This window comes from Diplotaxodon limnothrissa, linkage group LG14, assembly GCF_057381915.1.
Source record: "Diplotaxodon limnothrissa isolate DT_005_m linkage group LG14, D_limnothrissa_male_GT1.1, whole genome shotgun sequence".
Lineage (NCBI taxonomy): Eukaryota > Metazoa > Chordata > Actinopteri > Cichliformes > Cichlidae > Diplotaxodon > Diplotaxodon limnothrissa.
The window spans coordinates 37638192-37665965 of NC_140609.1; the positions used below are offsets into that span (position 1 = coordinate 37638192).

The following is a 27774-nucleotide window of genomic DNA, read 5'->3' on the forward strand; positions in this document are numbered from 1 at the left end:
CAGTTAAACCAGTGAAAATGAGAAAAAAAACAAAAATGGAAAATAAAAATCCGTCATTACAATCTTCTTCTCTGGTTGGTAACTTCCTGCTCAAACCTCCTCAGCCGCCTCCTCCTGAGATCCTCAAGAGTCTCCTGGGTGATGTTCGGTTTCTCTTCGCCTGGTTTGTCCTGAAAAATTAAGTTGTAGCTAAATGTTTAATTTTTAAATATAATTTGGCTCAAATGTATCTAATTTATTTTATAAAATTAAGTATTAATTTTAGCAGTGAAAGAAGACTGTCACTTCTGCCTCTTGCCTCGATGTTTCAGACTGTTTCTGATGGCCAGCTCTATCTGCTCCTCCTCCGTCAGTCCTGAGATGTAGCTCTCAGAATAATCAGACGTGTGATCCTCCGCAGGTCGAGGCTCTTCAAAGTATTCTCGTCTGGTCCCGCTGTAGCCTGCGGGCACACATGTGCACTAAAATATTAAAGTTTCTAACTTGAGTTTAATTTTTAAATCTTGCAACGTTGGGTAAAAATGAAAAGGTTACAACACAGAAAATTAATAAAAATAAAAGTACTGAGTGTCTATAAACTCTATCCACTCAAATCATCTCAAACTGGTCTCCTGAACATAACTGCGAGTTTTACTCGAATGGCCTCCACAGTCACCAGATCTACAACATGAGAGTCACATCACTGATGTTTATTCAATTAAATTCAATTTTATTTATATAGCGCCAAATCACAACATAAGTCGCCTCAAGGCGCTTCATAGATACAGAGAAAAACCCAACAATCATATGACCCCCTATGAGCAGCACTTTGGCAACAGTGGGAAGGAAAAACTCCCTTTTAACAGGAAGAAACCTCCGGCAGAACCAGGCTCAGGGAGGGGCGGCCATCTGCTGCGACCGGTTGGGGTGAGAGAAGGAAGACAGGATAAAAGACATGCTGTGGAAGAGAGACAGAGGTTAATAACAGATATGATTCAATGCAGAGAGGTCTGTTAATACATAGTGGGTGAGAAAGGTGACTGGAAAGGAAAAACTCAATGCATCATGGGAATCCCCCGGCAGCCTACGTCTATTGCAGCATAACTAAGGGAGGATCCAGGGTCACCTGGTCCAGCCCTAACTATATCCATATAACTATATTTCTCCAGGCTGGAGAAACTGATCAGGAAGGCTAGCTCTGTGGTCGGCATGAAGCTGGACACTCTGGTGACAGTGGCAGAGAAAAGGACATTAAAGAAACTGATGGACATTATGAACAATGCTGGGCATCCTCTGCACACGGCCATAAACAATCAGAAGAGTCTGTTCAGTGACAGGTTGCTTCTCCCAAAGACAAGAACTAACAGACTTAAAAACTCCTTTGTCCCACACGCCATCAAACTGTTTAACTCCTCTCTGGAGGGGAGAGGGAGGGGAAATAGGAGGACAAAGGAGGGGGGAACAACTAAGCTGTAGTGCCTCTTCACCTCACTGTGCAATACCTTTTGTGCAATACTTTTGTAAATAGTCAACAGTGCAATAGACTCAATACTTGAAATGTGCAATTCACTTGTATTTTTATTTTTTATTCCTATTTATTCTATTTATCCCCTTTGTATATTTTATTTATATTGTCTCTGTATTTATATATATGTGTGTGTGTGTGTGTGTGTGTGTGTGTGTATATATATATATAATATTCTGTAACTCTGTAACTTCTGTCGGTGCTGTGCTTTTTTGGAAATCGAATTTCCCAGAGGAACCCACCCGAGGGATTAATAAAGTTCTAGCTTATCTTATCTTATCTTATCTTATATGCTTTAGCAAAAAGGAAAGTTTTAAGCCTAATCTTGAAAGTAGAGATAGTGTCTGTCTCCTGAATCCAAACTGGAAGCTGGTTCCACAGAAGAGGGGCCTGAAAACTGAAGGCTCTGCCTCCCATTCTACTTTTAAATACTCTAGGAACAACAAGTAGGACTGCAGAGCGAGAGCGAAGTGCTCTAATAGGGTGATATGGTACTACAAGGTCATTAAGATAAGATGGGGCCTGATTATTTAAGACCTTGTATGTGAGGAGCAGGATTTTGAATTCAATTCTGGATTTAACAGGAAGCCAATGAAGGGAAGCCAAAACAGGAGAAATCAATCAATAAATAAGTCAATAAATATGTGACCTTAATTCTTCAGACTGCTGTGAAGGCAAAAAGGGTCCAAGACTGCAAGGTGCACATTCACTAATCTTAGGTTTGGCAGCGTTTTTAGGTAGATAAAGGTGAATGGCTTGATCAAGAATTGAGCTGCGGTTTGTGGAAGGCCTTCATGGGCACATGCGGTGGCTCCAGGGCCCGGCAGATCCTTGTGTACTAATGAGAAGTGAAGAAGTGAAAGAACTGAAAAAGGGGGAGGTTGGGTACGAAAACAAGAGCGAACAGCTTGTCATATATATTTAAGACCTGGAAGGGGTGTGTTTGGAGGCATGGTCCCACTCCTGAAATTCAGACAATTTATCTCCAATAATAAAGTGTTGAAGATAAATTGAGGCAACCTCATCATGGATCCTAAAGTGGTTCGTCTTTCAGAAAGTGGGCACCCAGGTTTTAAAAGCTGTACCAGAAAACTGAACAAACAGTCTTTCTCACTGGATTATTTCATATTCTATAAAACAGTGGATCCTTTATGTTTTCTATAACATTGCTGTTGTACCTGAAAAGCTGTAGTATGAACGCTGGCGTGAAGTAACTCCATCTGAAGATATCATATCTGATTGGAGAGAGAGAAAAGAGCATTTTCAGGTTCATATATAAGTATTAAAGATTTCTTTCACACAGGCTCACACAGTTAACAAATACAACATGCTGTAACTGCTAATGTGATGTTTGCTGATCATGACTGTGTAAAAAACACAATTTTATCATTTTGTTTTATTTGTTTGCAGAATGAAGAATTCATTCGCTACACAAACTGAAAAAGCAGCATTCAGACCTGCACATGCCTCCATGATGGTCTTCAGTGGACCCACAGTGTAGAGCTGACCCACCAGGACACCTGCCAGGTGGCCAACCAGAGAGGTCCTGAAAGAGAGCAGCAGGGAAAAAGACCATGATGATAAAATATCTGCTCAGTTTTAGATAAAAAAAGATGCTGCCTTCAAATCTACGCTTCAAAATCGATTTTGTTTTCTCAGTGATCATCTTGGACTGGAGCAGTCTCTCACCCAGGAGCGATTAGATAGATGAGCACCAGCTCCACCCAGCTAGCAAACTGATTGGACACCCGAATATTCATAACGTACGTCACACCACCGGGGTTGAAGTGGTTATTGACGATCTTCAGAGCAAACAAGACCCCTGCAAACAGATGTGGTTGTAAAATTAAGGAAGGAAAATGTTATAAATATCTCGTTATGATTAGTTGATTAATCATTTAGGTGAAAATATATATATTTAGTCCAAGAATGAAAATAATTCAGTTTCTCTGAGAGGAAGAAAAACAGCAAATCTTCTCATTTTAAAAGATGAAAGTTTCACCTTCTGGCAACGTATTATAGTTATTATGTTTAAATTAGTGTATTTAGCTTAATATAGACTATTTTTTACTTACTTATTTTATATATTTGTTTGATTTTATAACTTGGATTTATTGTGGCTGCAGGATTTTAAACATTCAACTACAAAATATTAATGGTGTTAATTAAGTAATTAATTAAGGTGTCGTCTACATATCTGTACCAGTGGCTGGGTACTCTTCCTTTGAAAGAGCCAAGAGCCTTCCTTTCCACTTCCTCCATGTAAAGGTTGGCTACAACGGGGGAGCCCATGGCACAGCCATGTTTTTGTCTGTAGAAGCCTTCGTTGTATTTGAAGTATGTTGTAGTAAGGCAGAGGTCTAACAGACTACAATGACCTGGATGACTGAGAACCTTCACAGACATGTTTAGTTCTGGTTCTTTACGTCTTGATGCATTCTCAATCATCCAGGAAAGAAAATCTCCAAAAGTTGATTGTGTTCATCTGGACGTAGCGTTTTGTGGGAGAAACGTTTCGTCACTCATCCAGGTGACGTCTTCAGACTCAGCTGACTGCAGGTTTCAATCTTATAAACAGCACATTTGCATAATGACTGAAACCAGCCCACTGAAGGAACAATGGGCTGGGAGGTCAGTTCCTTAATCTTAATTATGCAAATTCTCATGGTCATTGATCAACAACCACTGATCAATGGCCATGAGTACCATTCACAGAGAGTTGGGGAATGGCTGCAATCACAGCATTGTAAGATGGTGACAGATGAACCCTTAGGCCCCCTCCTCGATTCAGAGATGGTCTTTCCCTTTTCACGTAAATGGCCTCCTTGACTCCTCGCTCAAACCAGCGTTCCTCCCTGTCCAGGATGTGTACATCCTCATCATTGAAAGAGTGTCCACTGGCCTGTAGGTGTGAATATACTGCAGAGTCCTGACGAGGTAGCTCTTCTGTGTTGTGCCATCCGCTTTGCCAGAGGTTGTTTGGTTTCCCTGATGTATAAATCCTGGCAATCCTCCTGGCACTTAACAGCGTACACTGTGTTACTCTGTTCGTGTCGGGGGAGCCGATCCTTGGGGTGGACCAGTTTTGGCGCATGTTTTGGGGTTTAAAAGCTAGAGACACCCGGTGTTTAGAAAAAATGTGTCTCAACTGCTCCGATACTCCCGACACGGTTTAGAATTCTTATTGAGTGGATTGTAGTATATTATTATTTCTGTACTATGAGTTTCTTATAGTTTTTAAAAAAAAAAAAAATTTCTTTTGGCTTTGGCCTTTTTTCTCCTTTGTATATTTTATTGTTTTTAGATTTACGTTTTGTTTTTGTTTCTAGTTTTTTTTCTAGTTGATTCATTTTGTTCTTAAGTATTTTAGCTGTCTTTTATTCATCTGTGTTTTTGTATTTTTAACTTGTATGAGGTCATTAGGATCCTTGGTCTTAGTTGGTTTCTGTTAGTGTTTGAGTTTATTCACGTTTCACCAGTATCCACTTAAATGTTATTGTGGACAAGGTCACTAAACTAAACCCAGTCATATTCCAAGAGCACTGATCTAGAGGGGAGCTGCCCCAACAGGTGTGGTTGGTGGCCTGAAAGTGGGCCTGCAAGGTTACCCGGGTCTGCAGGGCAGGGTGGACATCTGGAGGACAGGGGCAGTCAGAATTTAGTGCCCTCACCCATCTGCATCCAAGCTCTGCACTGCCTACCGGGTACAACCCATAGGATCAGTGACTGGTCTATTTGAACAGAGAGCCAATCCAGACTTCCTGTATTGGGATGCTGGTTCCACAGATCAACACATTCAACTACCAAAATTTTACATTATACTTCAAAAGTTAATATTTAATCACGTCTAAAAAAATTTATGCTGATAATTTTGGTGCTGATGGATCACTCCTTCGCTTTTTTATTTAACAGTTACTTAAAGTACTTTTTTATCTTATCTTGTTATACATACATCTAGATTTTCTTCCTTTGAATCACTACTACTGCTGGGAGTTTGTACCTGAGAAGCCGACAGCACACTCTCTGCTGAAAGCCTGCACATATTCCAATAATGGATCAGAAGAATCCGTGCCCTCCATGAGCTTAATCATCAGCGCCTGCAGCAGCAGGTACACCAATCCAGTGAGCAGAAAGAAGACTGACAGCAGGTACAGGAACCAAGGTCCACCCAGACGTCGCTCCAGCCTGATGCCTTTCCACAGGAAGGACGCCATGTTGAAGTAAAGGTGCCAATCATCGATGTGATGCAGGGGGGACAGGAAGAGGCGTCGCCACTCTTTATTTCGGTACACCTGATCAAGGCTCATGCAAGCCTGGACACAAAGTAAAAACAGTCGTATGCTTTTGATTCTTTTTAATACATCAATAATGTGAATCCAAAATCATTGACAGGCGACTTTGAAGGCAGGATGCTTCAGCTGATGGTTCAGTATGAAGAATGCTCCTGCACACCTTTTATTATATTCGTCAGCAGAAAAACCATGAACAAAAACCAGTTTGTCAGTTCTGTTTGCAGCCATGCAGGTGTTGGCTGTCACAGAAGCACCGCCATGTGGGCTGTTTGTTTTTTTTAAATCCAGTTTCCTCTTTCTGTTGCTAAATTATTCAACAAAATTCTCGCCTGTCTCTCTGTTTAAAGGTTCACCTCAGGGTTTTTCCATTTTTTGTTCAGACTCGTTGTTTCATCATTAAAGACATGATTCTCTTCAACCGGGAAGATAATCTTCAATTTTTATGACTTAATTATATATTTTTGCCTGTCATCCGAATGCCTGCCATTTTCTGGTTCTCCTGCTTATTACTAATAAAAACAACTTCTGATTCTGAAGAAAGTCAGTCTAAGATGCAATCGCTGCACTCAACGTTTTGTTCATGAACTAATTATAAAACGACAGGTTAATTTCTGTCCCAACAGGTACACTTTAAGTAGCAGAGAGGTGCTGCTATCAAATGTCATTGGTTAACTGATCATCAGCAAGTGAGAGTTGGACTTGTGTTTTAGCCACAGGACCCAGGCACCTTACAGTCATTGACTAGAGACCATGAACTTTTCTCTACACTAAAGTATTCTAGGGTCATATGTGAGACCATCTGTCAGACGTCTAAAGCTTTGGGTCATGCAACGGGACAATGATCCCAACACAACAAAGCAACAAAAGAAAAGAATCAAGGTGCTGCAATAAACCAGTCAAAGTCTAGACCTCATCCTAAATAAAAGGCTGTGGCTGAGACCTTTAGAGAGATGTGTGTAAATAAACACCTCAAATTCTCAGTAAGTCTATGCCAGGGTGCTGGAAAGGAGAGTTTGTCCGCCAGTCAAACCTCAGATACAGGAGGAACAATGCGGTTTTCGTCCTGGTCGTGGAACACTGGACCAGCTCTTTATGCTCTCAAGGATACTTGAGGGTGCATGGGAGTTTGCCCAACCAGTCTACATGTGTTTTGTGGACTTGGAGAAGGCATTCAACCGTGTCCCTCAGGGTGTCCTGTGGGAGGTGATACGGGAGTATGGGGTGTCTGGCCCATTGCTACGGCCATTCGATGATGTCTGAGGGCGTCTGCCACCCACTGGCAGGGGAAGTGATGGTGGTGGTGCGGGGGGGGGGGGGGGGGGGGTGTAGCCCTCCATACATTGGAGGGCCTGAGATGTCCCTAGAGAGGTGGCGTCTGATACCTGACCTGACATATAGACACAAACAATCAGGCACACACAGATACGACCCCCCCACCCCTCCAATGCACACATATGCAAATACTCAGCACTCACCCAACGTGGAGACAGACATAAATAGACATAAATCTATATAATATAAAATAATGTTACAGTGGGGAGTTACCTTCAGTGGTGGAGCAGGAGGAAACACGTACAGGTACACATTGAATCCCAGGACAGCCAGGGTGATGGCTGGGATGTTTCCCGGACCCTCCTGGAACAGCTGGACAAGCAGGAGCAGGAGGCCTGCCTGGAAACCCCTCTGCATGCTGAAAGCTGAGGTTTAAAGGAACTGTTGACATGACAGATAAAGACAGACAACAATTCACAGTTCAGGCCAATTTAGACTCACCAATTAACCAGACCTATGCATGCATGTCTTTGGACTGTGGGAGGAAGCCCGAGTACCCAGAGAGAACCCACACAGGCCAGAGATTACACAGACAGCACCGGCAGGCCGGTGGATTCAACCTTACTGTGTGGCACTAACCACTGCGTGGTTAGTAACAAAACTATACAGCAGAAAAATAAAGTTTCACGGGATTGTTTTACTTTGTCGACAGCGCTACTCTGTCGGAAGATGTGACTATCAAACAAACATGGACAATGAAAAGTAAAATTGATTGTATTACCACCGACTATATAATTCACACTTATAAACACAAACAAACAAAAACCATCCAGCCAAAAGAGACTATTACAGTTTTTGTTTCAAACCTTTTATTAAAAACTAGTATGTGTCAAAACTTCTTTCTCACAGCAGCAATACTGAAGGGACCATTTCATGTAATCACATCACAGTCTGAATGATGAAAAAACACAATTTATCCCATTACAGATGCTCCTAACAGATGTCCACTCTTTTGCTGTTATTGTCACTGAGACATTTTTAGATCGACAATTTTTAAAAAAATTAAAAACATGCTAGTAACATCTTTTGGCGTTTGACAAAATTAATTGCAATTAAACATTAAACAATGAGTGAGCATAGTCATGATTTGGGGGAAAAGCACGCGCCCACGCACGTGCAGAGTGGGGTTGGTTCAGTTGGGGGATGATACACGCCATAACATTAGTATTTAAGTCTTTAGCTAACTTCTAAAAGAGCTCAGTGCTGCAGGCAGAGCTCTCCACTGGTCATGCGCCGCACAGCCTCAAAGATCTCCCTGCACCCTTAGGTGGATGTGCAAGAACAAACAGAGTGAGACTGTCAAACCTAAGTGAGCAAATGGACATGTTTAGAGTTTGATAATCAGATATAACATTATAATAACTGTGTGCTGAAAGACGCTCAAATACACATTCTCTTGAGCATTTATCTGCACTCCTTTAGCTCCCTAAATGTTGAAATGTTAATGTTTCTTTTTCACAGATGAGTCACTTTATTTCATTATTTCATGAACTAAATGACAAAGACGGGGTCTATCTAATAATATCTAAAAAACAAACAAACCAACAAACAAACAGAAAAATGTTTAGCATCTAGGCTTGTATAGACCTGTGCATCACGAGATTAGCGGTGCCCACACAGTTACAGCCAAACCTTCACTTTTTCACATAATGTAAACATGAATCTGCAGTCTTTAGACTCAGCAGTGTCTGCTCCTCGTCCTCATTATTTCTCTTTTAATAAGAATCAGCAGGATCTGAACAAACTTACAGGTCAACTCAGTGCCGTCTGGCGATGTGTTTGTTTATGCATGCTTTGGGTCGGGCGCACACTTCTTCTGTGGGTCTGTCTGCGCGCTCCCGCCGGGGGACGAAAATCGAAAGTGATACCTCAGAGGAGAACGACCCCGCGCAATAAATTAATAAACAAATAGCAGCACAAACAGTTTGATTGCCGGTGGGCAATAAATCCATCAGCGGGCAACACGTCACCCTCGGTATGTTTGCACAGCGAGATTTCATTGGCTGAGGACGGAGCTGGGCTTTAGAGACGATCTGAAACGCATCCGTGTAAATCCTGCGCCGTGGATGCTTATATCCTATTCCATCCTTCCATAATTGAAATTCTATTAAAATATACGAGTTTATAAAGAACAGCTAACAAACACAAAGCTCTGCAGCATGTGATAACTAACCGCTCTGAGCCCAGGGCGAAGTGTGTTAATCATACCCGGGTTACGTTTCTGTGATGTGGATTCACTTACCCTAACACCGCTGATCAGGATAACCGACCACACTAGGCTGGTTGTTAACTTGCTAAGTTAACCCAGGTTTCTCCTGCGCGTTCACGGGTGGCACTGTGGCACATCATCAATCTAAAAGTGGGCGTTTCACTTTACTTCACCCTGCTGTTTATTTCTAAGGTGACGGCAGCTCGGAAGCTTTAAACTATGCTACATAGTTTAAATGCTACTACAACAATGCTAGTGCTAGCGGCGCTAACGGCTGCAGATAGGAAGATACTGCCAGCACCGGAAACGTGCTCGTCATCTCCGAGCATGAAGTAAGGAGAGCCTTCAAGAGAGTGAACACCAGGAAAGCAGCAGGACCAGACGGCATCCCAGGTCGTATCCTCAGAGACTGCGCATACCAGCTAGCTCCTGTGTTCACTGAGATATTCAACATCTCTTTATCTCACTCGGTGATCCCCACATGCTTCAAAGAGTCCATCATTGTTCCTGTCCCGAAGAAACCCCACCCTGCTTCTCTCAATGACTATCGCCCTGTAGCCCTCACCTCAGTAGTGATGAAGTGCTTTGAACGCCTGGTCAGAGACTTCATCATTTCTTCACTACCAGACACACTGGACCCACTACAGTTCGCTTACCGTCCAAATCGTTCCACAGACGATGCCATCTCTCATCTCCTCCACACATCACTCACTCACTTGGACACTAGAAGGGGGAATTATGTTAAAATGCTCTTCATAGACTACAGCTCTGCATTTAACACCATAATTCCCTCCACACTCACCACCAAGCTGGAGCATCTGGGACTCAGCTCATCTATGTGTCAGTGGATCTCCAACTTCCTAACTGGCAGACCACAGGCAGTAAGGATGGGCGGACATGTCTCAGCTTCCACCACTCTCAGCACTGGAGCCCCCCAGGGGTGTGTTCTGAGCCCCCTGCTGTACTCTTTGTACACATATGACTGTGTGGCCCCTACCAGCTCCACCACCATCGTCAAGTTTGCTGACGACACCGTTGTGGTGGGCCTGATCTCTGATAACAACGAGACGGCCTACCTGAAGGAGATTAGGAATCTGGAGAACTGGTGCCAGAGAACAACCTCCTTCTAAACGTCAGTAAGACAAAGGAGACAAAGGAGCTGATAGTGGACTTCAGCACCAAGCAGGAGAGGAACTACCAGACCCCCGTCATCAACGAGTGCCCAGTGGAGAGAGTGGACTGTTCTCTCTGCTGAGGTCAGGAAAGCGATTCCGCTCCCTGAAGACCAACACAGAGAGACTGAGGAGGACCTTCTTCCCGCAGGCGATACGGTCTCTCAATCACACCACCACACAGTACTGACCCACACATACAGTTCTTACACACACACTGGACATTCTGGACATTGTTTTCACTTCATCACTTAAATCACTTTAAGCATATTTGCACTGCACAAGACATAATGTGGATTGCACAACACTGGTCACTATATTCTTCATTTCCAGTTAATACTTGTACAGCTGCTGTTATTGTGTATATATTTATTTATTTATTTATATTTCTTCATACATTCTTATATAGTTCTATACTGTGTATTGTGTATTTTGTTGTACAGTTATTTTATTTTCAACTTTAATTTATATATTTTATCTTATTCTTTCCCAGTTAAATTTACCCTTCATTCTAATTTGTGTTGTGCAGTTATTTCATTTTTAACCTTAATTTATATTCTATTCCTTCCTAGTTAAATTTACCCTTTTTAATTTTTCATATTTATTTCCTATCTTATTCATAGCCTTTTCCTTTTTTTTTTAGGTCACGAGCAGTTGTCCAAGCATTTCACTGCATATCGTACTGTGTATGACTGTGTACGTGACAAATAAAATTTGAATTTGAATTTGAAACTGGATTCATTTTAAATGGAGGCTGTAGCTGAAATGTTTGTGTGGGTTGCCATGACAACACCAAAGTGAATCTGAGATCGTTATTGTTTTCTATTTGTTTTCTTTATTTGCTTCTCATGCTTGTGTACATTTGCAGTAGGGCTGCCACAAACGATTATTTTGATAGTCGACTAGTCACCGATTATTTTTGCGATTAGTCGACTAATCAGATCATCATCCATTGGACGTACAGTGTACAGCTTATTGCACCACCAGCATCGGGTCTTATATAACTATCATTAGCTTACAGCTTGAAGTGTTTGTGCTAACTAAAAATAAAGACAAGATGGTAGTTTATTAATTTTTAATGAAATTTGTGTTACGATATTACTTCAGGGAGCAGACATGACACCGTCTTAGGTTTTAGCCATCACTTTTTTATTATCTCCACACCACCCTCCGGTGGCTTCCACATGAACTGCACCTTAAACAACAACTGTTCACTCATATCATGACATCCCCCTTTTTTTTTTTTTTCAACAACAGGGGCAAACAACAAAGTAACTCACAACACCACTCAAGGCCCATGACCAGAGGGAAAAAAGAAAGGGAGAAAAAAAAATGCCTCTTGGCATACTCACATTTCTCTCTAGTGAACACTTTTTTTTATTTTTTTTTATTTTTAATCACAGCATGTGCTCAAAACATAATGTTCATTTTATTCCTCAATAAGCCTTCTGGGCTTGGAAACAATACGTCCACTCGCAGTTTTGGGTGGGGAACTTGGAAACTCTGTGGGAGTGACATTTGTACTTTGCATGTCCATCTCACTTTGTCCCTGTGTTTCATCACACTCATTTTGCTGTGTTACGTTTTGGTTGTCCCTTGACTGCCTTAGAAACTTTCTGTTCCTTCTATATGTCTGTCCATCAGGCATCTGAACAACATAAGATCTTGGATGTTCAGATAAACCTGTCACCTGAGCTGGATTCCATACACCCTGTTGCCACATTCTGACAGTGTCACCAACCTGCAGTTGTTTAAGTGCTTTGGTTCCTTGGTTAAAGTATTCTCTCTGTTTCTGTTGTCTTGTTTCTAACAACTGCTGCACTGTCTTAGTGACCATGTGGGGTTTCAATCTTTGCGATGTTGTTGGAAGTCTTGTTCTTATGCGTCGACCCATTAGCAGCTGGGCTGGTGACGCTCCAATGTCCTCCAACGGTGTACTCCTCAGATTCATTAATGATAGATACGGGTCATTCCCCTCGGCTTTTGCCTTTTTTAACAAGAGTTTCACTGTTTGTACTCCTCTCTCTGCCATTCCGTTTGACTGTGCATGGTGGGGGCTCGTAGTGTTGTGACAAAACTCCCACTCTTTTGCAAAGTCTTGGAATTCACGGGAGCTGAACTGTGGTCCGTTGTCTGAAATCACCGTTTCAGGAATCCCGTGTCTGGCAAATTGTGACTTAAGATGAGTGATAACTGTTGCACTTCTTGTGTCTGACTTCAGCCACTCAACCTCAATGAACTTGGAATAGTAATCCACTAAGAGGAGATATTCCTGCTGGTCAAAAGTAAATAGGTCCACACCTATCTTCTGCCAAGGTCTTTCAGGAACACTATGTGGATGTAGTGGTTCTTTGTTCTGTCGTTTCTGGTGAGTACTGCACACATCACAGCAGTTCACCATCTCTGTGATACTCTGTGACATTCCAGGCCAAAAGAGTACTTCTCTCGCTCTGCGTCGGCAGCTTTCAATACCCAAGTGACCCTCATGAATGCGCTTTAGCATTTCTGCTCTCAGTGCTGCAGGAACAATAAGCTGCTCTCCTTTGAACAGAACTCCATCCACTACTGAAATTTGTTCCCTGTAATTCCAATACGCTTGGATTTCTGTTGCAGCTTGGTTTCTTGTTTCTGGCCATCCATCCAGAACTGTCTCTGTAAGTTTAGTCAGTGTCATATCATTCCTTGTTTCCTTTCTGAATTCCTTTAGTTTTGCACTTGTCACAGGTAAGTTGGAAATTACCATGTGCACCTGGTCTTCTATCTCATTATCAGATGAGCTGGTCACTGGCAAATATGCTCTGGATAATGTGTCTGCGATGTACATTTCACTTCCTGGCTTGTACTGTACTTGTACCTGATATTTTTGCAGTCTCATTAGGAGTCTCTGTATTCTTGCTGGAGCACTGCTCAACGGCTTTTTCATTATCACTTCTAGTGGTTTGTGATCTGACTCCACGTTCACTTCTCTGCCATACACATACTGATGGAAACGCTCTGCACCAAACACAATTGCCAACATCTCCTTTTCTATTTGTGCATAACGCTGTTCAGTCTCTGTTAATGAGCGTGATGCATAAGCAACTGGCTTGCCATCTTGTAGTAAGACAGCACCGAGTCCACTTTTAGAAGCATCGACAGATAGTGTTACTGGAAGCTGTACATCATAGTATCTGAGCACAGGAGCTTCAGTAAGAATTGTTTTCAATTTGTTGAATGCGTGCTGATGCTCACCTTCCCACTGCCATGCAGCATCATCTCTGGTAAGGCCGCGTAATGGCGCTGTGTGTTGTGACATGTTTGGAATGAACTTTGCTAGGTATGTCACCATACCCAGAAATCGCTCCACATCTTTTTTGCACTCTGGTGTAGGCATTTTCTTTACTGCCTCTATCTTGCTCTGATCTGGTTTCAAACCATCTGCCGAGAAGATGTGGCCAAGGTATTTAATTTCCTCCAGGCCTACCTTGCATTTGTCTTTGTTCAGCTTAAAATTTTTTGCTCTTGCTCTCTCCAGCACTTGCCTCAGTCTGTCGTCATGCTGTACTTTAGTCTCTCCCCAGATCAAAAGGTCGTCTATGTATGTCTCGATGCCATCAATCCCCTCAAACAGCTGCCTCACCGTCCTGTGGAATACTTCTGGAGCTGAATTAATTCCAAAAGGCAGGCGAAGGAATCTGTAACGACCAAAAGGTGTGTTGAATGTACAGAGACGAGAGCTGGCTTCATCCAATTTAAGTTGCCAAAATCCTGAGCTTGCGTCCAGCACAGTGAAGTATTTGGCCTTTGCCAGTCGGCTCGTTATCTCTTCAACTGTTGGCAACTGGTAGTGCTCTCTCATGACTGCTGTATTGAGATCACGTGGATCTAGGCAGACTCTCAGTCGTCCAGTAGCCTTTTCCACAACGACGATTGGATTTACCCACTGGGTAGGCTCTTCAATTTTTGTAATCACCTCCATTTTTTCCATTCTGTCCAGTTCTACTTTGAGTTTTTCTCTCAAAGTGACGGGGATTTTTCTCGGTGGATGAACTTTTGGTGCCACACTATCATTAATTTGAATGGTGTGTTCTCCCTCAAGGCAACCTATCCCCTCAAACACATCAGCAAATTCTTTGAAGATGTCCATTTCATCACTTTTATTCAGTGCCATCACTCTCTTGATGAGTCCCATTTCTTCACATGTTTGAATTCCCAGAATTGGCTTGGTTTCTGATTTTACGACAATGAACTCCAAAGCAAAACTTTTCTTTTTGTATTTCACTGCCCAAGTGCACTTTCCTTTAACTGCTATTTTGTCTCCGGTGTATGTTGACAACCTGACATTTGTGGGTCTAAGCATTTGCTTATTTCCTATTCTTCGTAGTAGACTGTAGGGAACCACATTGGCTTGTGCACCAGTATCAAGTTTGAATTTCACAGGTTTGTGGCCAACTTTTATTTCTACAGTCCATTCATCTGTTCGTGTCTGTGTTTTTGCATTTACAGCTCCAATGAACAGACTTGCCTGCTGATCCGTAGCTTCATCGGCGACAGTGTGCACTTTTCTCGATCTACACATTCTGGCAAAGTGATTCATTTTCCCGCAGTTCTTGCACTGTTTGCCATAAGCAGGGCATTGGCGTAATGCATGCTTAGTTCCACATCGTTTGCAATTAAACGTGCTTGCTTGGTCTTTGTCGTTCAGTTTCATCTTACTTTGTCTGTCTTTTTTGCATGTCTGCTTATGTCTCACTGCATCTACGTCTTTACTTTCATGTGCAGAGACTTGAGCATTTTGATCCTCCTCATGCATTTGCTTGATTTGAGCTTTTGTGGTCTCAGCTGCAATGCAAAGCTGAACTACTTTTTCGAGAGTAATATCATCTTCTCTTAACAGCCTTTCTCTCATTGCATCCGATGTAATTCCACACACTACCCGATCTCTGATGAGGGATTCTTGCAGTTGTCCAAATTCACATGACTTGGCCCTTAGCTTTAGCTCCGTGATGTACTGGCTAATTGGCATATCCCCTTGCACACACGTGAAAAACTTGTACCTTTCATAGGTTATGTTCTTCTTTGGGCTACAGTATTCCTCAAATTTCTCCATTATTTTCGTCAGCTTATGCTCATCACCATTTTCCGCAAACGTGAAGGTATTATACACTTCAACCGCTTCCTCTCCAGCAACGTGAAGAAATAGTGAAGACTGTACCTTGGGTGGCTTGCTAGCACCTCCTGTAGCCGCGAGATACAGCTCGAACCGTTGCCGAAACCGTCTCCAATTTTCCGAGAGGTTCCCTTGCAGCAAATCAAGTCCAGCTGGCGGCTTAAGCCCTTCCATGTGTGCGACACTCTTCTATAGCCTTATCAGTTCACTTCTGATACCATGTTACGATATTACTTCAGGGAGCAGACATGACACCGTCTTAGGTTTTAGCCATCACTTTTTTATTATCTCCACACCACCCTCCGGTGGCTTCCACATGAACTGCACCTTAAACAACAACTGTTCACTCATATCATGACAATTTGCAGATTGTTTCGGTGAAGTTTAATAAACTCCTTGCTTTCTAAAATATAACAGGACACCGGAGTATATTCTCCAGCGTCTCACACTTCTGATAATCAGCTGTCTGCTTGACAGTTTTAGCTGTGCAAAAACTATAACTTTAATCTCAGCCAAACCGATTTACTCAGGAACAAATAAAATACTAAAGAAAGCCAAACAATAACATTTTTAAGTTATCTAAGTGACTTATATATCATGTTTAACCTGACTAGCGAAAGACGGCGGTGGGTTTGAAAACGATTTGCCAGGAGTCCGGTGTTCTCACGGCTCTAGTTAGCCTTGCCCCCGCCTAGCTAACGAGCTAGTGGGTAACAGACGTCTCCGAAAACGTCGGAGCGCTTTTGAAAATACGTGGTGTCTTGATAAACTGAGCAGATATTTGAGGTTTACACAGCTACATTCTCGCCTGAAAATATGTTAAACGTTTATTTTGTGACCCAGAAAGAATAATAAGAGTAAAGTTAAAACTAACTAGCTGCCGCCATTGTTGACAACTATGCTGGGCTGCGCTATGAATTCTGGGACACAGCTTCTTCTTCTTCGGGGTTTAACGGCAGCTGGCATCCTTGTACATGCAGTGCTGCCATCTTCTGTTTCAGTCCGTTATTACACTCTTAAATCCTACTACTCATTCCTGCGTCCTTTGTGATCTTACAAAGCTTCAAATGATGCGTCGACTATTAAATTAGTCGTCGACGATTTTAATAGTCGACATAATCGTGACTAGTCGACTAATCGTGGCAGCCCTAATTTGCAGTAGGAAAAGATAATCTATGAATCCAGTGATATATCCTTCTTATAAGAAATGTTTCTGTTAAAATATTATTGTGAAGTAGTCACTTCCTGTGAGTTGCGGGAACCGGAAGTTGTGCGCGGGAGAGACAAGACAGAAGGTAACACGGCGGACTTTTCGCAATGTACAACTTTTCTACTGCTGGTTTTACAAGACGTACACGGTAAAAATCATTATGCTGTTATTTGTTTAACACTTGTGCACTTTGTGAAAGGAAATAAGTGGCTGAGATGAATATCATATGTGCTATTGATATTATTTTACTTGTTTCTAGTTTTCACGGTGCTCCATGATTGTGAGAGGAATAAAAGAATTGTGGACATCAGTACGAAGCGTGGATTCTTTCGACCAGAGTAGAAACAGAGGCCGTTTTACTCTCTGAGCTGCAGACTCGATGTGGCACAGGCATGACTCGGGGAAATAGATGACAAGTCTCAATTTCATCAATTTGGCCATACCAACAAACATGCCAAGCCTTGTGGACTTCATCACATCAGGTCATATCATTCATGTAGAGCAATTTGGCAGATGAGTGGATTTAAAAGGAGCAAATGGGAATTCACTTCCTGGTCAGTTTTCTCAATAGAGTAACTAGGGTTGTTCGATATAACGATATATATCGGATGACGATATAAAAACGTCTATGTTTCATTTTACGCTATCGTTTGTTTCGTGGTGTCGCAAAATAAACTGTTTACGGCAATATTTTTTCACCGTTTTGATGGTCACTGTAGTGGCTATATTAATTTGTTAAAGTTCTCTCTTTCTGTTATATTTAATATAACCACACTGCTAAAAAATAAACCTTAGTCTCAAACGTTAGAACAGGCTTTTCCCCGCAGCACACCGTGTAATAAACACTCACAAAGAAAACAGCGGCCATTACAACTTATGTCTAAAAATGTATAGTTTCATGCATCGGTTAAAACACTCGACTCCAGGTGCACGACGCCCAGCTGGAAACACTTCACGCAAGTCGAGCTGCCTGAGATTCACAGAATTTACAGAAAATGTAAAGTTTTTGTGATTTATATTGTTATCGGGCGATAGATGTCTTATGGGATTTTGGTCATATCGCACAGCCCTAAGTGTAACAATGATGCAAATATTAAAACAGAGCAGTGTGATTTAATTAAAAACATACTTTTATATTTTATAGAAACTTGTTCAAAGGAAACACTTTAAGCTCAAATCTTCATTCAGTCCAGCAGATACCCGTCGTTGTTTTTAGTGCCGAGAGAGAGTATGGACCCAACTGCAGACACTGATGAATGGACACTAAGTGTATCTCTGATGGTGGCAGGAACAGAATGCAAGCAGACAGTGACTAAGAACTAAACTAAACCTAAACTAGGAGCAACTACAGAAGCAATACAAAGGAACTAAAAACCTGACAGTCAGAGACATGAAACACAAACCATGAAACCTGGAACACGGAGAAATGCAGCAGGTGATACACAGATGCTCCACACAGATAAAGGGCTTAAAACACACAGGGGTAACGAGGGAATGAGACACAGGAGGAGGGCTGGGAGAAATCACACAAAATCAGGGGAAGCAAAACTGAAAACACAAACATAGCACACGAGATTGTCAAAGTAAAACAGGAAACATGGCACAAACCTGACACTGAAACAATGAGAAGTACAGACACGAAAACATAACTTTACTAAATGTGACGTAAGGAACGTAGGGGAAGCACAGACACAGAAATCAAGAGACTGGAAACTAAATAACAATGAAATCAAAGATTATTAATAATTCAAAAACAAAATGATGGGTGACAGATCCAGGACCGTGACAGGAGGAGCTACACAGCAGGGGAGCCGTGCTTGGGTTCATGGTCAGCGAACATCAGGGAGATGAAGGCTGAAGCGATCTGAAGACACTATGACTGGACTGACTCGGTCCTTGTGTGTCTGTGTGAGTCTGTTTGTGTGATTAGTGTTTTCTGTTGTTGCTGTAGATACTAAACTGCAAGAAGCAAAAGAACCACATGAAGCTGACATCACCTGTCTGACACTGAACACATGAACCAAACTGTCCTAGAGTACATTCACTAATCTTCCATCCAGTTTGTGACGTGAAAAGAGAAACAGGACCAGAAACTACTTGGACTGGTTTCATGCGCCTCACCTTTTACCCATAAAGAAAGCATCAGTACATTATTAGTACATCTCAGAGACAATTTCTTTCTCAGGAAGTCACAGGAAGAGTAATAGATTACATCTCTCACAGTATCTGACCAACCAGCTGCTGTGGAAAGTCTTTTTTAGACACAGAGATGAAAGATGTTTGACTGAATGCTGATAAGTGAAAACTGAGAATTTAGAAGGAAATGTTTTCATCTGAGAATCTGATTAAAACTGTCACACTAATCTTTATATTTCTGTTTTTTGGACACTCTCAAACAAACAGATCAGATATTCTCTTAAACATGAAGACTTGCTGCTTTCTTTTTAAACCTTTAATTTTTTTATATTTAGTCAGTAAAAACAGGCACAAAGATGATGAAAAAAAGAAGAAAAACTTGCTGGAAAATGTGCAACTTTTTTACAAGAGGATGATGTCAAAACCAACACATGAGAGAGTCCCAGTTTCATCTTTAGCAGGACGAAGTTTATTTAACCCTGTGTTTGGACTGATCACTGTTGGCAATAACATGACCAAAGGTTACTCATTGATCCTAATTATTACATTTCAAACACTATGGATCAACAGGTGCTCATGCAACAAAAGACACAGACTTTATTAATATAATTGTAGATAATATAGGACCTAAATATATGCATCTTGTGATTTAAACATGTAGGTTAAAACACTTATAAAACGATGTAGGTATATGTAGTGTATATGAGTATATATGATTACAATAGAATAGAATAGAATTCAACTTTATTGTCATTGCACATGTCACAAGTACAAGGTAACGAAATGCGCTTGCATCCATCCAGAAGTGCTTTAGCCATAATATAGATATATTACAAAATATATATTAGCAATAATATAGATATATTACAGAGTATATATAGATATTATATGCAAAGTATATATGTGAGTATTTATGATTATATGTCCAGTGTATACAGGTATATATATCATAATAAAATCCACAACAATTGCAGCAATTTCCCAACTCTCTGTGAAGGGTACTCATGGCCATTGATCAAATTAGTGGTTGTTGATCAATAATCATGACAATTTGCATATTAATGATCAAGGAACTGACCTCATAGCCCATTGTTCATTCAGTGGTGCTAGTTTCAGTCATGTGCAATTGTACTGTTTATAAGGTTGGGGAAACCTGCAGTTAGCTGAGACTGAAGAAGTCACTTGGATGAGTGACGAAACGTTTCTCCCACTGAACATGCTGCGTCCAGATAAGCAGAATCAACTTGGGATGTACTTTACTGGATGATTGCGCGTGCACCAAAACAATAACAAAATACATTTTCCAGGAGATATGATAATGATTCACATCAGAGTGAAGAACTAATAAATTTATCCTAGATCTACCTGATCACTGACTGATAGAATGGATAAGATTATAAATTAAAATCATATAAAACAAACAAAAAAAAACCCACTTTAGAATTACCTTTTAAATGAAATATGAGCACAAATAAAATATTTATCTTAGATATAAGTCAAAGGATTAAAAAAAGGCAAAATGTTTAAAAAATATAATCATGTGAGAGACATAACATACAACAACAACAACAACAACAACAACAACAACAACAACAACCACCACCACCACCACATTAAGTGTGTGTCTGAGCTGAAAGCTGCTCTCCTCTCCTGGTTTTCTGTATCACACAGACCACAACAACACAAAGCATCACCTGCAGACCGCTGAGCAGTATCCACCTGACTCTGTAGAAGGTCGAGTAAACCCCAAAGGGCTCTCTGTGGATCAGAACTGTTTTTTCTGCTGACACACACGGACCATATGACTCTAAAACTGCACACCAATACTCTCCTGCATCTTCCAGTGAGACATTAGAGATTATCAAGCCTTTATCTGACAGTTTCATTCTGTTTTGTGGAATTTGAACAATTTTGCCTTCTGTTTGGATCGACTTCATAAACCACAAAAGATTCGTAAACTGTCCACTCTTCGCTGAACATCTGACGGTGACATTATCTCCCTCTGAGAAGACCCCTACCGCAGGTGGACCAAATTTGGGGCACACTATAAGCTGGTACTGCTTTTTTAAGGTTTGACTTTGACAGGTGTACCAACCTGAATTCTTTAACATCAGTGATGGAAACACCAACGAGTAGTTTCGACTGATTTCTCTGTAAGTTTTGGTGTGAGCGTCAAACTTCCGCCAAATCGGGGGCTGATCATCAATGAAGGGACACTGCAGCACCACTGTCTCTCCCATCGAGTGATAGATTGTGTTTGTTTGTGTGATCACTCGTACAGAGTTACCGCTCACACACTGCTGTTGCTTCATAACCAGGCAGATGTAAAATGTGTGGACTATGAAGTTAGACACATGAAGAGTTGACATGTTGGTCAGCTCCTGGAAACGTAGCCTTGCAGCATTCTTCCCCAAAGTCAAACTGATCCTGGAAGTTCCTGTATATATGTCATCCAAATTTGTCAATTCATAATTGATCCACTGGGCCGTTAGTTTGTTGCCTGCTCCCTTACATTGTTCATTCAGTATTGCTTCAAGACTTGTAATATCACTTGTTTTTTTACTTAATGTGCTGCACACAGTCAGGTTGATGTTTCTCTCATATGTCACGTTGCCCTGAGTCCAGCACACATCTTGGTACAGTCCAGAATCCGAGTGGGTCAGCTGATGGAGAGTAAATGAAGAAGAACCATTTAATGCTGAATATAAGACTCGTCCTGTCACGTCTTCATGTAATGTGGGGACTCTCTTCCCAAAGTGAGAAATGTTCCACAGGACCAGAGTATCTTCACCAACATGTTTGGAGGTTTTGCAGGAGCTGTTGTGATCTGGGAGCTTGAATTGAAAAAAGCTTCCTTCCTTGATTATGGCGATAATTTCTTCTGCATGAATGTTGCTGATGAGAGTGAACAGCAGGGAGAAGCAGAGCTGTGCGACTGCAGCCATCCTGCTCAGAGGTCTCCTGGTGAGTGTCGGACAAACACTGACACTGCTCGCTTCATGAGCTTCCTGTTTGTGGTTGGAGGAGGAACGCCACTTCTTTATCACATCCTCAAGGAACACTGAAGCATTGGGCTCAGTATCAAGCGCTCTGTCTGCTTAATGTGTGGATGTTACAAAACCTTTTACAGCTCAAACAAGAAAAGCTGACATTTTATTAAAAGCTTCTAAATCTCAGAGACACTGAACCTAAAGCTGAACTCCTTTGGACCCCAAACAGGCAATAAACCAGGGAGGGTCGTTCCATATAAACTCATGACATCTGAAACCTCAGGATCAGCTGATTTGTTGAGAAATAACAGTACACTGTGATGAGTTCAATCAGCCTTCACACCTGACAGCAATCAAGCAGTCTCCAGCATTTAACACCAGCACTCACAACAGACCTCCGCCAGATCTTCAGCTAACTCGTTTACCTGCCTGGTCATCATGCTTCACAGACGGAACAATACTCACCTCTGTCTGGATGCAAGTTTTCTGCTGTCAGGTTACGTATCGTGGCACTTCACTTGCCTGCCTCCCTGCCAGAGCTGTTGGACCACGCACATTCTGGAGTCTCTGGATCACTTCTCACCCGGACCCCTTGGACTCCCTCCTCCCATGTCGCCTTTACCTGCAATGCTGACTCTTTGTACTTCCACCCGGGCCCCTTAAATTCAGGAAGAAACATTTTCACTGGGAGAAAAGTATGTGGTCGGGTCTGTTATTCCTATGCCACAGCGACTAACAAAACTACAAACAAGAGCTAGGCAAGGGCTTAAGCCATGAAAAGACAAAACTGAAAACCAAAAAGGAACAACTGATTAATTAGAAAACTAAAGAGCAAAACATAAATCCTTTCTGAAAACCCAAACAGACCATGAAATCATAAAAAAACAGAAAAAGCTAGGTTCAAGTTCCAGGGACACCAAAAGATAATTCACTGGAAAAAAAACGTCAAAAAGTGTATTTTCAGTAAACTTTTAAGGGTCATATGACGATGTGCGATAGATGGCTGCTCCAAACAAGTCATAGCATATGAAAGGTCTCCTTTTAAGTTACATTTTAAACCGAGGCTCATCAAACTGAGATTCTTTCTCAATTATTTTCAAATTACTCATATTTCATTATTCTAAGAAAATGTCCCAAAAAGGATTTGTAACATCATCTCTGTGCCTGTTTTTACAGACAAACATACACATTTAAAAAAAAAAAAGGAATAAACAAATCTGCATTTTTAAGAGAATATCTGATGTGTTTGCTAAAGTGAGACCAAATTTAAAAAATACAAAGATTAGTGTGACAGTTTTAATCAGATTAAAACATTTCCTTCTAAATTCTTGGTATTAATAATAATAATGTAATAACGTATACTTTATTGATCCCCGTGGGGAAATTCCTCTCTGCATTTAACCCATTCACTTTCCACAGCAGCTTGTTGGTCAGATACTGTGAGCGATGTAATCTATTACTCGTCATGTGACTTCCAGAGAAAGAAGTTGTCTCTGAGATGTACTAATAGTGTACTAATGCTTTCTTTGTGGGTAAAAGATTAGGCACATGAAACCAGTCCAAGTAGTTTCTGGTCCTGTTTCTCATGTCACAAACTAGATGGAAGATTAGTGAATGTACTCTAGGACAGCGGTCCCGGGCCACGGACCGGTACTAGTCCGTGAGTCGTTTGGTACCAGGCCACAAGAGTTGAGGCTCGTGGGTGAGTATCACCTGACTGAGCATCAGTTTCATGTCCAGGTGAGGCCTTTTCCCTTATTTCAGCTGGTAAAACATCTGGAATGTTTGTTTCAATGACCTGTAAAAGAGAAAACATCCAGTCAGTGTTACTTATTTGGGTGAAAATGTCGATGTCAGAGCAGAATCGTCAGACTGCTTTGAGCTGACAGGAAATACGCAACACATCAGACCTTAAAGTGGGCTTCACCCCCCTCCCTACCTCACGGTTATCTTTGTTTCATGTTGATTTCATATGAAAATAAATCAGTAGTGAGCTGGGACACAACAAACAGGTTAAAGCATATTTAAGTGTCCCTGCAAACCCGTGACCACTCTTTTAAAATGAAGACAACACTGCAGTCAGAAATCTCCTGTTCAAGCACCGTAACAAGCAAAAAAGAAACAAAACAAACGTTGGTCCAACCAAAATTCAGGTGGACAATGGGACAGACAGAGGTTGCAGCACAGTCTGGAGCATTGGAGCTCACTAACTCCATCATATGCCAAAAATCTCACCAGGTACCACCAAAAACCCGACTACACCCAGTGAACACACCAGCTGCTCCCAGGAAACCCTACAGACGACAGCAGGGTAAAATACCATCAACACAATATCTAAAATCACACAAAAAGAAAAAAACCCCCCAGAAACAGTTAAAAACTCTACTGTATGCATATTCACATTCAATGTAGATTATTAGAATTATTATATTAAAAACATTCACTGTGTTTTAAAGAAAATGCATTAAGAAACAGATTATATTAGATTTCAAATTCAACATTTCAAATATAACAAAGTGGCGATTTTAAAGCAGCAAAATTATTATATCTCTACAGTTTAAACATTTAATAATCTTTCTTTGCACAGAGTGATTAGTCAAACAACTTAAATCATCATAAATACTTTTAAAAAAATATTTATCACTTTATTTTTTTATTCTTATTACTTTATTATTATAGCACTAGAAATAAATAGTAAGGGAAGGATTCTGGATCAGCACCATGAACCAAACTTGTGGCCATTGTATTTGCAGTGTTCTGGAGAAAGTATCTCACTTTATGTGCGTGTGTGTATTTTTGTGTTACATTCTTAGCCTACCATTGTATTTCTTTGCATTTTATTGTTATCTCATACCACTTGTTTAGTCAGACTTTAATCAGACTTATGGACTTTTTAATGTCTGCAGTCTCAGATCAACACAGCCCTGCCCTCCAGCACTATCGGCAGCAGGAGCAGCAGCAACCCCTCAACAGCAACATTGTACCCCATCAGGTAAAACATAGGCTGTGTTTTCTTTGTATTGTTCCCACCTGAGATCAGAGTCCCAGTGCTCCGGGTGCCCAAGAACCAGCCGGTACCCGGCAGAAGCCCCACCCCACATGTCTATTGGAGATAAAAAGTAAAAGTTTAAGTGTGGTTAAGTGTCCAGTGTTCTTCATGTCATGATGTTGCTGAGCATCCACAGAGGCTGTGGATGCTCCAACTGCACCAGTGTGGTTTCAATTTCTGCAGCTGAAAGAAAATGAAGATGTAATTTCATGGCACAAATCAGTGGTGAAACAAACTGTAGGAAGTATGTGTTTGTAAGAAACTGACCATACAGCCTGTTGTTCACCAGTGGTGAACCAGTGGTTCGGGTGCCCGAAATCCCGCGGGAGGGAACTGCCCGGGCTAACTGGACGTCGCCAGGCCGCTGAGCAATCGCGCTCCTCGGAGTCCAACTCCTGTCCTAGATAATTTAAATACATTTAAAAGCACCACTATGGACTCTAACTGCCAGTTTAATTATCTGGTGCCCAAGTCTAACCCTGCTAATCAATTTGGGAATGAAATCCCTTAACCAAATGCCCTAATATAATCTCTTTTCTTGACTGACGTCACACTCGACACACATAACACACCAACTTCAAACACACGTCACATCAACTTTTGAAATTCACCCCAGCATTAATCACAATAAATTTTGTCAATCAAATATTCCCCAAACTTTTGCTTTTATCACCAATGACCCAAAATCACCACGGGCATTTCACCAGAAAATCCACTGAGTGGGCATTTAATTTAGCTTGATTTCTAATTCAGCACCTTTTAGATATTTACTTTAATCAATAGGTGGTGCCTTACCTTTCTATTAAGGGCCCGCCACTCAGTCGACCTGCTGGCTCTTGTCCATCCATTTGATGACCACTGGACCTCGGCCTCCTTCGTCCGATCCACCAAACAACCTCCTTCCTCAATCTGGGTCAACGGCACCAAAAAACTGTCCCGATTCGTGATTGAGATGTGAGACAAACGACCACTGGCGTCAAAACAATGATTTTATTAAACACAAGTGTGGAAAGAAATACACCATCACAATCCTCAGGATAAATCTCTGCTAAAAAGCACCATAAATAACAGTCACCACAGTTCTTTTGTTGACGACCTTTAACACACTCAAAGAGACATTTTCACCGTCTCCACGCCAGGTGCTTCTTGTTGATCTTCTTCTCGCTTATCTCTGGAACATCAGGAGCACATTCTGCAAAAACTGTTGCTTATGCAGCCACAAAGTGCAGTTACGAGCAAATTATGTCTTAACTCTAACCTAGAAATTTATATCCTTATAAAATGATCTAATTCCCACAGAGTACAGAGTCAAAACTTGGTCCTAAAACTTTTCACTCAGCCCTCACACTGACCGTTTACAGTCCCACTTGTTGCTCCTCAGAGCAGAAATGAAATGAACTGAGTATTGCAATATGCTTTTAAAAAAATGTCCTTTATGCACATTTCGACTGGGACGGCTCGTGATCTGAAGGTAAATAACGTTTTGTGTTCTTCAGCTCATTGTTCAGGTCAGCTGTTCAAATGCATTTAGTGTTTATAGGGTGGAACAGTTTGTAGTAACGCCACGCTCCTCTTGATGAATCGGCACCTGAGTCCTAATCCTCAGACCCTTTGCACAGTGCTCAGCAAATTCTACCCAAAGAGTTATTTGTGATATGAACAGCATGTTGATTTTTCTTCAGCCTCCTCATTTTTCTGAGTTTCATTTACTGTTTTCAGATTATTTTGGTTTGGTCTGTTAGGCTTTCCCTCACGCTCCATCCTCGGGATTTTGGAGTTTCTCATTTGTGCTGAAGTGAACTGGCTGCAACTGGCTGTAACAAAAGATCGTTAGGTCACCCTTAATAAGTCTTTCACACATCATATAACATTAAATACATCTTATTTCCTTATATTTACCTGCTGTGATTCAGTGAGACTCCTTTCCTCCTCCCTTCTTATGGGTTATGTGACTGCAGTAAAATTCCTTAAATCCAGCTGCTGAACTGTACTGAAGTAAAAATGAATCCTAAAGGTTGGAACTCAGAAAAGGGCATTATTAATGCAAACTGATTATATCGAGCCTTAAACACACCTGACTTTATATAGATCTGTGTTCTTCATGTAAAGCAACAACTCAACAAGAAGCAGTTTTTATTCCAGCAGTGTGATGTTCAGAGTTCAACAGTGAGCTTAGAAACTGTTAAAACTCCAAATATGACAGCAGGTTTTGGCATGAATAGGAAAATACAGTTAGAATGAACATTTCCATGATCTGTGTCACTTTATTTATTGTATTGATCGTTTTTATGAATGGAGGTCCGCTGCAGTGAATTATGGAACAGCATTTTCTCGTCTCCTTTCATAAAGGATGCTCCAGTGTTTCCTAAAGGAGGCAACAAAGGAAGCACTGAAGCTCCTTTCCTCAGTATTCAGAGAATTAAACGGCTCTGTTTATGGCCGCCAGGTAGCTATTTCTCCGAGTCACGTCTCTCAGTTAGGAACGTGACTATGAAAAATAAACTGTTGAAACGCACCCGTGTGCACTTCAGTTCCCTGATGTTGGCTGACCATGAAGTCAAACATGGCTCTCCTGGCTCTCTGTAACATGATGCAGCACAACCTCAATTCACAACATTCAGCCTGTTGTTTAGATATTTTTATTTCAGAAATGATTCCTAACAAAAATGGAGAATATAAAAACACAATCAAAGCAGTCAAGTCCATATTATGAAGTGTTTGCTGTATCAGA

At 41.3% G+C, this 27774-nt stretch overlaps 1 pseudogene across 1 annotated transcript; it reads right to left on the minus strand.

The window, feature by feature from the left end:
- Positions 1-56: 56 nt before the first annotated feature.
- Positions 57-7491, minus strand: LOC146619378 (rhomboid-related protein 4-like; annotated as a pseudogene). The gene is made up of 7 exons (XR_014906775.1): positions 7342-7491; positions 5505-5817; positions 3194-3326; positions 2962-3050; positions 2683-2739; positions 299-442; positions 57-170 (listed from the first exon to the last, which is right to left on the minus strand). The product of XR_014906775.1 is annotated as a rhomboid-related protein 4-like (transcript).
- Between the last annotated feature and the right edge of the window lie 20283 nt (positions 7492-27774).